Source organism: Coregonus clupeaformis, chromosome 39 (assembly GCF_020615455.1).
Source record: "Coregonus clupeaformis isolate EN_2021a chromosome 39, ASM2061545v1, whole genome shotgun sequence".
Classification (NCBI taxonomy): Eukaryota; Metazoa; Chordata; class Actinopteri; order Salmoniformes; family Salmonidae; genus Coregonus; species Coregonus clupeaformis.
The window spans coordinates 1,589,172-1,603,235 of NC_059230.1; the positions used below are offsets into that span (position 1 = coordinate 1,589,172).

At 40.8% G+C, this 14,064-nt stretch overlaps 1 protein-coding gene across 3 annotated transcripts in view; it reads right to left on the reverse strand.

Annotated features, from left to right (window-relative positions):
- LOC121554723 (myotubularin) overlaps positions 1-5,311 on the reverse strand; it is a 68,820-nt gene extending 63,509 nt beyond the window's left edge. For all 3 annotated transcript variants that reach the window (XM_041868434.1, XM_041868433.1, XM_041868432.1), the window contains exon 1: positions 5,235-5,311. The gene's annotated coding sequence lies outside the window, so the exon portion shown is untranslated. The remainder of the gene's footprint in view (positions 1-5,234) is intronic.
- Between the last annotated feature and the right edge of the window lie 8,753 nt (positions 5,312-14,064).

The following is a 14,064-nucleotide window of genomic DNA, read 5'->3' on the forward strand; positions in this document are numbered from 1 at the left end:
GGGGGATTGTGGAGGCCAGGTCATCTGATGCAACACTCCATCACTCTACTTCTTGGTAAAATTGCCATCACACAGCCTGGAGGTGTGTTGGGTCATTGTTCTGTTGAAAAACAAATTATAGTCCCACTAAGCCCAAACCAGATGGGATGGCGTATCGCTGCAGAATGCTGTGGTAGCCATGCTGGTTAAGTGTGCCTTGAATTCTAATTAAATCACAGTGTCACCAGCAAAGCACACCCACACCATCACACCTCGTCCTCCATGCTTTACGGTGGGAAATACACGTGGAGATCATCCGTTCGCCCACACCGCATCTCACAAAGACAAGGCGGTTGGAACCCAAAATCTCCAATTTGGACTCCAGACCAAAGGACACATTTCCACCGGTCTAATGGCCATTGATCGTGTTTCTTAGCCCAAGCAAGTCTCTTCTTATAATTGGTGTCCTTTAGTAGTGGTTTCTTTACAGCAATTCGACCATGAAGGCCTGAATCACGCAGTCTCCACTGAACAGTTGATGATGAGATGCGTCTGTTACCTGAACTCTGTGAAGCATTTATTTGGGCTGCAATTTCTGAGGGTGGTAACTCTAATGAACTTATCCTCTGCAGCAGAGGTAACTCTGGGTCTTCCTTTCCTGTGGTGGTCCTCATGAGAGCCAGTTTCATCATAGCGCTTTGTGGTTTTTGTGACTGCACTTGAAGAAACTTTCAAAGTTCTTGAAATGTTCCGTATTGACTGACCTTCATGTCTTAAAGTAATGATGGACTGTCGTTTCTCTTTGCTTATTTGAGCTGTTCTTGCCATAATATGGACTTGGTCTTTTACCAAATAGGGCTATCTTCTGTATACCAACCCCACCTTGTCACAATTCAACTGATTGCCTCAAACGCCTTAAGAAGGAAAAACATTCCGCAAATTAACTTTTAAGAATGCACACCTGTTAATTGAAATGCATTCCAGGTGACTACCTCATGAAGCTCGTTGAGAGAATGGCAAGAGTGTGCAAAGCTGTCATCAAGGCAAAGGGTGGCTATTTGAAGAATCTCAAATATAAAATATATTTTGATATATTTAACACTTTTTTGGTTACTACATGATTTCATGTGTTATTTCATAGTTTTGATTTCTTCACTATTATTCTCCAATGTAAAAAATAGTAAAAAATAAAGAAAAACCCTTGAATGAGTAGGTGTTTCCAAACTTGTGACTGGTACTGTATGTGTGAAATTTATTTTGATTTAGAATGGACCATTATCATGCACCTGTATCGAAACAGGGGCAGGGGAAAAAAATACAATCTATGCACTTAAATAGCGAATGGAGGACGCTTTTCCCGTGGTTCATTTTCATGTCAGCCAGGTAGGCTATACTCCTGTTTTAAAGAGAAGCAATGTGCTTAATATTCGGAAAGTAGAGAAATAAATATAGTAGGCCTAGCCTATAGAAAGCTGATGGGATCCTCCTCTTTTTAATAGAGGCCATCACTCTGTTTTCTCGCGCAATTGCATAACCTATAGAAATGTTGCGCAACATGAGCTCTCATGAAGTGTTTGATTCAATTTTCGATTACATTTGCATTGATGTCAGAGTGATTAGAGGGACAATAGAGTGCTGAGTACCAGGCAGTTAGCAAGTTTGGTAGGCTACTAATGACTATCAGCAGCCCTACCCACGAATGGCTCATGTGAACTAAAAATCATAATACTGTGTTTTAACGTTTAAAAACGTCAATAATCATCGATTGCGAGACTGCTTTCAAAACATAATAATATAATAAATATGCCATTTAGCAGACACTTTTATCCAAAGCGGCTTACAGTCATGTGTGCATACATTTTTACGTATGGGTGGTCCCGGGGATCGAACCCACTACCCTGGTGTTAAAAGCGCCATGCTCTACCAATTGAGCTACATATGGCCCTTATCTTTCATCAGCGAGAAACAATCCTTCAAATACAAAATATACACTTAATATAGCAGTTACAGATATGGGTGCCTCCATATGACGAAACTACACTTCTTCCACTACACTTCCCGAGTTACACTTACACACTGGTGTTTGGAGCACGCTAGATAGCTAGGGTAAACGTACCTATTAAGCCCACTACCATCTTTAGATTGAATTTTTGTATTTTTTACATTTTATGCTATGTTTTTTTTATTTTTTTTTACAGTAGTCACCAACCTTTTCTGAGTCAAGATCACTTTTTGTCAAAATGCATAGCTCAGATTTTTTTTTTTAAACATAAGCCTATTAAACATTAACCTATTAAAAACAATACTGTAGCAATGAGGTTTGTGCAGTAGGCTTTGCTGGAATTGCCCTGCCAATTAATTGTTGTTTGGACAAAAAAAAAATATATATATATATATATATATATATTAAATTTGAGGTAGGCTATATGATCACACAGGTAATAGATCAGTTGTTGTATTAGTTGTGAGGCACAAATGAGTGAGCATACGTTTAAATAATTAGCTTTTATTTTTATTTTACTGGGTTGATGGTGCCTGTATCTGATGGTCAGTCTCAGCGGAGGGAGAGAGCAGCAGACTGGGGGGCCGCCTCTCAAGATCCCTCCGCTCTCCCTTTCCTCCGCTGAACTGACCAAAAAGGGACACCATCCTTCAGCTGATGGTGAAAACTCAAGTCGACCCGCATTATTTCTGACTCGTGCACAAGTTCATGTTGTTACTCCTATAGAGAAAGTGAAATATTCCTCAATATAAAAAAAAAGACCCAAGCCGCTAATAATAAACGCAAGCCTGTCGATACACTTTCCTACTCATTCATTACAGCTGCAGTGCTGGTTGTAAGGCAAGTGGAAGTCAATGTGCGGGGACACCGGTTAGTCGAGGTAATTGAGGTAATATGTATCTGTAGGTAGAGTTAAAGTGACTATGCATAAATAATAAACAGAGTAGCAGCAGCGTAAAAGAGGGTGTTGGGGGTGGGGTGGGGTGGCAATGCAAATAGTCTGGGTAGCCATGATTAACTGTTATGGCTTGGGGGGTAGAAGCTGTTAAGAAGCCTTTTGGACCTAGACTTGGTGCTCGGTACCGCTTGCCGTGTGGTAGCAGAGAGAACAGTCTATGACTAGGGTGGCTGGAGTCTTTGATAATACAAACAAAAATAAACAGTGTTTTCTATTTATTTTTTTGTTCCATCATTTTTGAAATGCAAGAGAAAGGCCACAATATAATATTGCAGTTCAGGCGCAATTTAGATCTTGACCACTAGATCCAGTGAAACGTTGCAATACTGGACTATTTTGTATCAAGTCTGCCCAAATGTGCCGAATTGGTCAACTGATACATTTTCAAGTACATCACTATAGAGAACATACAAAAATGATATGGTAATACAAAATGTAAGTTTACACACTCCCAGGAATGTCATACATGATGGATCATTAGCTTATACACTAACTTTCACACATCTAGACGGCCGGGCGATGTGGGTGTGGAGCCAGAGAAAGCAGGGGTTCAAACTGTAGAACCCAGTTCCTACATTTGAATATAAAAATGGATTTTATCACACAAAACTATGCTACATTTTATCTCTTGGATCCTTAGGATGACAAATCAGAGCAAGATTACTGAATGTAAGTACATTATTTACCTTCAGAGGTGAATGTATCAAACCAGTTGCCCTTTACACGTTTTGTTGTTGTTGTGCACTCTCCTCAAACAATAGCATGGTATTTTTTCACTGTAACAGCTACTGTAAATTGGACAGTGCAGTTAGATTAACAAAATGTAAGCTTTATGCCCATATAAGACATGTCTATGTCCTGGAAAGTTTGCTGTTACTTACAACAGTCATGCGATATTAGCGCACGTTAGCTCAACCGTCCGTATATGGGACACCGATCCCGTAGAGGTTAATGTTAACAAAACTCCCCCGTACAGAAGACACCTTCATCCAATGACTCTTATGTGTAATGTAAGGGAACTGATAGTCATGTTCGAGGGCTAGAAAACTCCCCTACTTTCAATGTGTATCCTGTCAGTGGTCAAATAGCAATAAAGTAGCATGGGAATGTCCCAAGTGAAGTGAAACTTGCAATGCAACAATATGAGAAACGAATCGGTCATGTTTTGAATTTAAACATATCACTAAAATTATATGAAATATTAATTTCAGGATAATTTATATTCTAACTGACTTTACTTGTAATTCCTGATTCCTTGCTTGCCCAATTCCCAAAATCAAGTGATGTTAGCTTCAGTGGTGTATAGCAATTAAGTGAAAATACTTTAAAGTACTACTTAAGTAGTGTTTTGGGGTATCTGTACTCTACTATTTATATTTTTGACAACTTTACTCCACTACATTCCTAAAGAAAATTATGTTTTACATTTCCCCTGCCAACCAAAGGTACTCGTTGGATTTCGAATGCTTAGATGGACAGGAAAATGGTCCAATTCAAACACTTATCAAGAGAACATCCCTGGTCATCCCTACTGCCTCTGACCCGGCAGACTCACTAAACACAAATGCTTAGTTTGTAAATTATGTCCGAGTGTTGGAGTGTGTCCCTGGCTATCCGTAAATTTGTGAAATTATTTATACTTTTACTTTTGATACTTAAGTATATTTTAGCAATAACATTTACTTTTATATTTACAACCAAATACGTTTAGACTTTTACTCAAGTAGTATTTATTTTGCTGGGTGACTTTCACTTGAGTCATTTTCTATAAAAAAGGTATCTTTACTTTTACTTAAGTATGACAATTGGGTACTTTTTCCACCACTGGTTAGCAACATTAACGTTAAATGTCCCAACAAACTCAGTTGCCCCGAAGCAAGTGAGGCGTAGGAGAAATGGAATGCGAAACTAGCTTCAATGTTGTGCGGGAAAAAACATTCTGCTTCAATCCTATAGACGTTACGGCACAAATAACATTGTAAACACAAGCAATAACTACCAACTGAACTGAATTTATCCAAATGAAGGCTTCAAACAGACGACAACACAACTTTTACAACTTCGCCCCTGCCCCATTCCAGTACTAGCGCCAACGCTCGAGCCAGTGCATAGACATCATGGAGCGAGTCGCGACCAGGAAATAGCGAAGGCCAGAAAAACAAACCGATAGATACTTTAGAACTCAAATAAGACAATTTCTCTCGTCTCAACACACTGTAACATCAACCAACCGCTGCCGAAAAGCATATAAAATGTCATCGCCGTGAAATGTTCCTCGTGATTTCTGTTACTTACCCACAAACTGCTATTCTCCGTCCTGAATTTGTCGGTCTGTTTTGCACCGCTCTCAGGAAGAAGAACGTCACCCAGAGTCACGTGCAGAGCTGTCATGGCGCGGATTGGACGGATGTCGGACCCTACAAAGAGTTTAGGGAGTTGTATTTTTCATTGGTTAGTGGTAAATCCAGCTATAACGGTTTATGGATGTTTTTCCGTGGCGTGTAGGCTATATTGCATTAATGTGTTTATTGATATGAAATATAGACAAGGAAATTGACTTTTTTTTTTCTGTTGAAATATGACCTACAGTAAATAGGGGAAGTGTAAGCTCAGCTATTATAGCTTATCGTATCTTATCTTAACCAGAGGAGGCTGGTGGGATGAGCTAGAGGAGAACGGGCTCACTGTAATGGCTGTAATGGAATACATGGAACAGTTGTTTCCATATGTTTGATGTGTTTCATTCACCGTTCCATTCATATCATCCCAGCCATTACAAGGACCCCATCCTCCCATAGCTCCTGCCACCAGCCTCCTCTGATCTTAACATTAACCCCTAAACCCATTAGACCTATTACTCAGCCAGATTTACATTAGAGACAGGGAGACTCCCCTTATTCCATACAATACAGGCATTACACAGCAACTTAGTTAGACCACTGCTATTGCAAAGGCACAGTTTTGTCTCAATACTGTGAAATTGTGTCCCTGGTTTCATAAGTAAATGACTGCATTTTACTCATCCATTCATGCTTCCACCTGTCATGTCATGTCTTGACGAATCAGTGATCATGGAACAAAATACATGAGGGAAGGAAGCAGGAAAAGATACAAGGAAAGGAATCTAGTTAAAACCATTGAGACACAGCCGTGGTGCTTTTGATAAAACATCTGAAAGCTGCCGACACCAGCGATTAATTCCATTCCGCTGCCCAAAAATGTGTCCAGTTGCATGATATACACTGGATTTCTTGAGCGACTGGGGAACCAGGCAGGGCAAAAAGCCTTTGGCAGCCTATCTGGGAACATATTTTTACCTCGCTGGCTCCCAGACTTGTGAAGTTGCTGAGTGAAAGAATCAGGAAGGAGAATTTCCCAGAGGAGGTCTATGTTTGTAATGTGTTTTGGTTGAGTAGGCAGTGCTTGACTTGGGTAGGAACTCACCAAAGCTGAATACCTACACCTCACATTTGTTACTACTTGAGCTCCTGCACCTCTTCTAAACTATTAGCTCAAAAGTATTGTGGAGCTCTTGCACCTAAATATAAACAGTACCGGCAGGGCACTTATTTCAGTCCAAGTCAAGCACTGTTAGTAGGCAGAGTTTACAGTGAGGGAAAAAATAATTTGATCCCCTGCTGATTTTGTATGTTTGCCCACTGACAAAGAAATGATCAGTCTATAATTTTAATGGTAGGTTTATTTGAACAGTGAGAGACAGAATAACAACAAAAAAAATCCTGAAAAACGCATGTGAAAAATGTTATAAATTGATTTGCATTTTAATGAGGGAAATAAGTATTTGACCCCCTCTCAATCAGAAAGATGATGTCTTAAAGGGAGTGCTCCTAATCTTAGCTTGTTACCTGTATAAAAGACACCTGTTCACAGAAGCAATCAATCAATCAGAATCCAAACTCTACACCATGGCCAAGACCAAAGAGCTCTCCAAGGATGTCAGGGACAATATTGTAGACCTACACAAGGCTGGAATGGGCTACAAGACCATCGCCAAGCAGCTTGGTGAGAAGGTGACAACAGTTGGTGTGATTATTCGCAAATGGAAGAAACACAAAATAATTGTCAATCTCCCTCGGCCTGGGGCTCCATGCAAGATCTCACCTTGTGGAGTTGCAATGATCATGAGAACGGTGAGGAATCAGCCCAGAACTACACGGGAGGATCTTGTCAATGATCTCAAGACAGCTGGGACCATAGTCACCAAGAAAACAATTGGTAACACACTATGCCATGAAGGACTGAAATCCTGCAGCGCCCGCAAGGTCCTCCTGCTCAAGAAAGCACATATACAGGCCCGTCTGAAGTTTGCCAATGAACATCTGAATGATTCAGAGGAGAACTGGGTGAAAGTGTTGTGGTCAGATGAGATCAAAATCGAGCTCTTTGGCATCAACTCAACTCGCCGTGTTTGGAGGAGGAGGAATGCTGCCTATGACCCCAAGAACACCATCCCCACCGTCAAACATGGAGGTGGAAACATTATGCTTTGGGGGTGTTTTTCTGCTAAGGGGACAGGACAACTTCACCGCATCAAAGGGACGATGGACGGGGGCCATGTACCATCAAATCTTGGGTGAGAACCTCCTTCCCTCAGCCAGGGCATTGAAAATGGGTCATGGGTGGATATTCCAGCATGACAGTGACCCAAAACACACTGCCAAGGCAACAAAGGAGTGGCTCAAGAAGAGGCACATCAAGGTCCTGGAGTGGCCTAGCCAGTCTCCAGACCTTAATCCCATAGAAAATCTGTGGAGGGAGCTGAAGGTTCGAGTTGCCAAACGTCAGCCTCGAAACCTTAATGACTTGGAGAAGATCTGCAAAGAGGAGTGGAACAAAATCCCTCCTGAGATGTGTGCAAACGTCAGACCTCTGTGATTGCCAACAAGGGTTTTGCCACCAAGTACTAAGTCATGTTTCTGATTGAGAGGGGGTCAAATACTTATTTTCCTAATTCAAATGCAAATCAATTTATAACATGCGTTCTTCTGGATTTTTTGTTGTTATTCTGTCTCTCATTGTTCAAATAAACCTACCATTAAAATTATAGACTGATCATGTCTTTGTCAGTGGGCAAACATACAAAATCAGCAGGGGATCAAATACTTTTTTCCCTCACTGTATGTCCATAGGTTTGTGTCATGGCCTGTATAGTAAGGGCAAGAGTTCTTTCTGGTTAGGCCAAGCATGTCAGGAAAAACTCCTGATCCTAATTATATACTATAGTTAAAACAAAGAGCATTTCCTGACCAATGACCTGACCAGGCCCAAGTTATAGGAAGCCCATGTTACTGGGGTTCAGAAAGTCATTTCCACAGTGGGCAATATTGGTTGAAATGACGTCATTACAACCAGTTTTACATTCATTATGACATCATATCAACCTGTTTTACATTCATTATGACATCATATCAACCAGTTTTACATTAATTATGACATCCTATCAACCAATTTTACATTCATTGTGACATCACATCAACCAGTTTTACATTCATTATGACATATCAACCAGTTTTACATTCATTATGACATATCAACCAGTTTTACCTTCATTATGACATCATTACAACCAGTTTTACATTCATTATGATGTTCTGTATTTTCAACCATGTTTTTCCCAGCCAGGTCACCTGTTATACAAGTCAGTATTCAATGTCCATCCATCCACTAGGGGCAACAGTGAGCGATGTTACCTTCAAGTAGGTTTGGGTTTTGCTAGGGTGTTGTGGACGGGGATGGTGGATGGGAGTAAGCATAGAAAGTTGTTTTTGATAAAAACATTTAAGCCTATCCCAAACCTTAACCTTTCCCTTAACCATTCAGAGTTAATGCCTAACCTTAAGATGTTGGAGTTAATGCCTGAACTTTACCCAAACCTTAGAAATTCGGAGTTAATGCCTAAACTTAACCTTAAACACTTCGAAATTTGACATTTGGAACAACTTCGAAATTTGACGTTTGAGAAACATGGATGAATTCTGACGTTAGACTGTGAGAGCTGGTAGGTTTTGCCTGCTGGCTTAGCCTTTATTCTAATAGACATAGTGGAAGAAATACAGTACATCTGCAGATTGAATGTGACAAACAGTCCTAACATGGTGGAATCAAAACCAGGTGCCTGTTCGGTCTATAAAGGAACACACACACACACACACACACACACACACACACACACACACACACACACACACACACACACACACACACACACACACACACACACACACACACACACACACACACACACACACACACACACACACACACACACACACACACACACACAATAAATGAACCAGTGAGAACTATAGAAAACAGAACTTATACGTGTCAGATATATGAACACCCAGGTGTTGCTATAGACAGGCTGTTGCTATACGTAGAGTTCCATCTGCATTTCCTTTGATGTTTTATTAATAATGAAATGTGAAGAGATACAGTGGCAAGAAAAAGTACATGAACCCTTTGGAATTACCTGGATTTCTGCATGAATTGGTCATAAAATGTGATTTGATCTTCATCTAAGTCACAACAATAGACACAGTGTGCTTAAACTAATAACACACAAACAATTATACGTTTCCACGTCTTTATTGAACACTGTCACTCCCTGACCTTAGAGATCCCTTTTATTCTCTATTTGGTTAGGTCAGGGTGTGATGGGTGGGCATTCTAGTTTGTCTATTTCTTTGTTGGCCGGGTATGGTTCCCAATCAGAGGCAGCTGTCTATCGTTGTCTCTGATTGGGGATCATACTTAGGCAGCCTTTTTCCACCTTAGTTTGTGGGATCTTGGTTTTGTGCAGCAGCAGCAGCGTAGCCTAGCCTAGCCTAGCCTAGCCTAGCCTAGCCTAGCCTAGCCTAGCCTAGCCTAGCCTAGCCTGCAGACTTTACGTTCGTGTGTATTTTGTTGGTGCTCATTGAATAAAGTAATATGTTCGCCTACCACGCTGCACCTTGGTCCGATCCGTCAATCCACGAGCGTGACAAACACACTGTGTAAACATTCACAGTTCAGGGTGGGAAAAGTATGTGAACCCTTGGATTTAATAACTGGTTGACCCTCCTTTGGCAGCAATAACCTCAACCAAACATGTTCTGTAGTTGCAGATCAGACCTGCACAATGGTCAGGAGGAATTTTGGACCATTCCTCTTTGCAAAACTCTTTCAGTTCAGCAATATTCTTGGGATGTCTTGTGTGAACCGCTCTCTTGAGGTCATGTCACAGCATCTCAATCGGGTTGAGGTCAGGACTCTGACTGGGCCACTCCAGATGGCGTATTTTCTTCTGTTGAAGCCATTCTGTTGTTGGTTTACTTATGTGTTTTGGGTCATTGTCCTGTTGCATCACCCAACTTCTGTTGAGCTTCAATTGGCGGACAGATAGCCTTACATTCTCCTGCAAAATGTCTTGATGAACTTGAGAATTCATTTTTCCGTTGATGATAGCAAGCTGTCCAGGCCCTGAGGCAACAAAGCAGCCCCAAACCATGATGCTCCCTCCACCATACTTTACAGTTGGGATGAGGTTTTGATGTTGGTGTGCTGTGCCTTTTTTTCTCCACACATAGTGTTGTGTGTTCCTTCCAAACAACTCAACTTTAGTTTCATCTGTCCACAGAGTATTTTGCCAGTAGCACTATGGAACATCCAGGTGCTCTTTTGCAAACTTCAGACGTGCAGCAATGTTTTTTTTTGGACAGCAGTGGCTTCTTCCGTGGTGTCCTCCCATGAACACCATTCTTGTTTAGTGTTTTACATATCGTAGACTCGTCAACAGAGATGTTAGCATGTTCCAGAGATTTCTGTAAGTCTTTAGCTGACACTCTAGGATTCTTCTTAACCTCTGAGCATTCTGCGCTGTGCTCTTGCAGTCATCTTTGCAGGACGGCCACTCCTAGGGAGAGTAGCAACAGTGCTGAACTTTCTCAATTTATAGACAATTTGTCTTCTCACATCAGGCAATGCTTCTTGTGAATAGCAAACTCACATTTTGTTAGTGTTTTTTGTAGGGCAGGGCAGCTCTAACCAACATCCCCAATCTTGTCTCATTGATTGGACTCCAAGTTAGCTGACTCCTGACTCCAATTAGCTTTGGAGAAGTCGTTAGCCTAGGGGTTCACATACTTTTTCCAACCTACACTGTGAATGTTTAAATGATGTATTCAATATAGACCAGAAAAATACAATATTTTGTGTGTTATTAGTTTAAGCATACTGTGTTTGTATATTGTTGTGACTTAGATGAAGATCAGATCAAATTATATGACCAATTTATGCAGACATCCAGGTAAATCCAAAGGGTTCACATACTTTTTCTTGCCACTGTACATGTTTCACGTTGCCTGTGAGGTTTTTATCCATGAAAGGTTATGAGGCAACCATGAAGCAACCAAATAGATGCTTGTCAGTTAGCTTGTTCTCTATGAACTGAATGGGGTTAGCTAGAAATCACGCACACAGACACAGACACACACACGCGTGCGCACACACACACACACAAAGATACCTCAACATTTATTTTGTTACAAATACAATATACCTTAAAGACCAATGTATCCATCTAAAATACTAAATACTTTTGAAAGTATTGTATTTACATAAAATACAGGGATATTGAAGTATTTTGTCATTTCGAATGCCTTCACTACAACAACATTCTCAGTAACAAAAAAAAACTTTTACTTAATATGACTGTGATATGCAGTTCTTTATCTAACTTAGTTGAATGCATTGACTCTGTCGCTCTGGATAAGAGTGTCTGCTAAATAACCAAAATGTAAATGTAAATGTAAATGTAAAAATGAACAATTGCAAGGCACACTGGGCATTATTATTGACCTTGTTTTGTGGTGGAGCTTATTAGAATAATATCCAGCATGCTTTGCAAGTGTTAATTTTTCACATTTGCATTTTGGTCATTTAGCAGACACTCTTATCACACCATAGTGCCATCGGACTTCTGATGCAGGTTGAAAGTGTCCACAAAATTGTGAACTGCTGTAAAAAATTATATAGAAAAGTATTTTGTATTTTTTAAATACAAATCACAGGTCCGGAAATTATGTTGTTACAAAATACATTGAATTATAGTTCAGGCCGGTGAAATACAAATGACAAAATACGTATTTCATATACAGTACCAGTTAAAAGTTTGGACACACCTACTTAATCAAGCGTTTTTCTTTATTTTTACTATTTTCTACATTGGAGAATAATAGTGAAGACATCAAAACTATGAGGGAAGAAAGTATTTGATCCCCTGCTGATTTTGTACGTTTGCCCACTGACAAAGAAATGATCAGTCTATCATTTTAATGGTAGGTTTATTTGAACAGTGTGAGAAGAATAACAACAAAAAAATCCAGAAAAACGCATGTCAAAAATGTTATAAATTGATTTGCATTTTAATGAGGGAAATGAGTATTTGACCCCCTCTCAATCAGAAAGATTTCTGGCTCCCAGGTGTCTTTTATACAGGTAACGAGCTGAGATTAGGAGCACACTCTTAAAGGGAGTGCTCCTAATCTCAGCTTGTTACCTGTATAAAAGACACCTGTCCACAGAAGCAATCAATCAATCAGATTCCAAACTCTCCACCATGGTCAAGACCAAAGAGCTCTCCAAGGATGTCAGGGACAAGATTGTAGACCTACACAAGGCTGGAATGGGCTACAAGACCATCGCCAAGCAGCTTGGTGAGAAGGTGACAACAGTTGGTGCGATTATTCGCAAATGGAAGAAACACAAAATAACTGTCAATCTCCCTCGGCCTGGGGCTCCATGCAAGATCTCACCTCGTGGAGTTGCAATGATCATGAGAACGGTGAGGAATCAGCCCAGAACAACACAGGAGGATCTTGTCAATGATCTCAAGGCAGCTGGGACCATAGTCACCAAGAAAACAATTGGTAACACACTACGCCGTGAAGGACTGAAATCCTGCAGCGCCCTTAAGGTCCCCCTGCTCAAGAAAGCACATATACAGGCCGGTCTGAAGTTTGCCAATGAACATCTGAATGATTCAGAGGAGAACTGGGTGAAAGTGTTGTGGTCAGATGAGACCAAAATTGAGCTCTTTGGCATCAACTCAACTCGCCGTGTTTGGAGGAGGAGGAATGCTGCCTATGACCCCAAGAACACCATCCACACCGTCAAACATAGAATTATAAACATTATGCTTTGGGGGTGTTTTTCTACTAAGGGGACAGGACAACTTCACCGCATCAAAGGGACGATGGACGGGGCCGTGTACCGTCAAATCTTGGGTGAGAACCTCCTTCCCTCAGCCAGGGCATTGAAAATGGGTCGTGGATGGGTATTCCAGCATGACAATGACCCAAAACACACAGCCAAGGCAACAAAGGAGTGGCTCAAGAAGAAGCACATTAAGGTCCTGGAGTGGCCTAGCCAGTCTCCAGACCTTAATCCCATAGAAAATCTGTGGAGGGAGCTGAAGGTTGCTTTGCTGGTGACACTGTCAGTGATTTATTTCGAATTCAAGGCACACTTAACCAGCATGGCTACCACAGTATTCTGCAGCAATACGCCATCCCGTTTGGTTTGGGCTTAGTGGGACTGTCATTTGTTTTTCAACAGGACAATGACCCAACACACCTCCAGGCTGTGTAAGGGCTATTTGACCAAGAAGAAGAGTGATGGAGTGCTGCATCAGATGACCTGGCCTCGACAATCACCCGACCTCAACCCAATTGAGATGGTTTGGGATGAGTTGGACCGCAGAGTGCTTAGCATATGTGGGACCTCCTTCAAGACTATTGGAAAAGCATTCCAGGTGAAGCTGGTTGAGAGAATGCCAAGAGTGTGCAAAGCTTTCATTAAGGCAAAGGGTGGATACTTTGAAGAATCTAAAATATAACATATATTTTGATTTGTTTAACACTTTTTTGGTTACTACATGATTCCATAGTTTTGATGTCTTCACTATTATTCTACAATGTAGAAAATAGTACAATAAAGAATGAGTATGTGTGTCCAAACTTTTGACTGGTACTGTACATGTAACAGAAATCTCTGCACACACACCCACATACTCCCCAGAGCTTCTGCTGTCTGTAGATGTGTGGGATGACTGTTAACCACAATG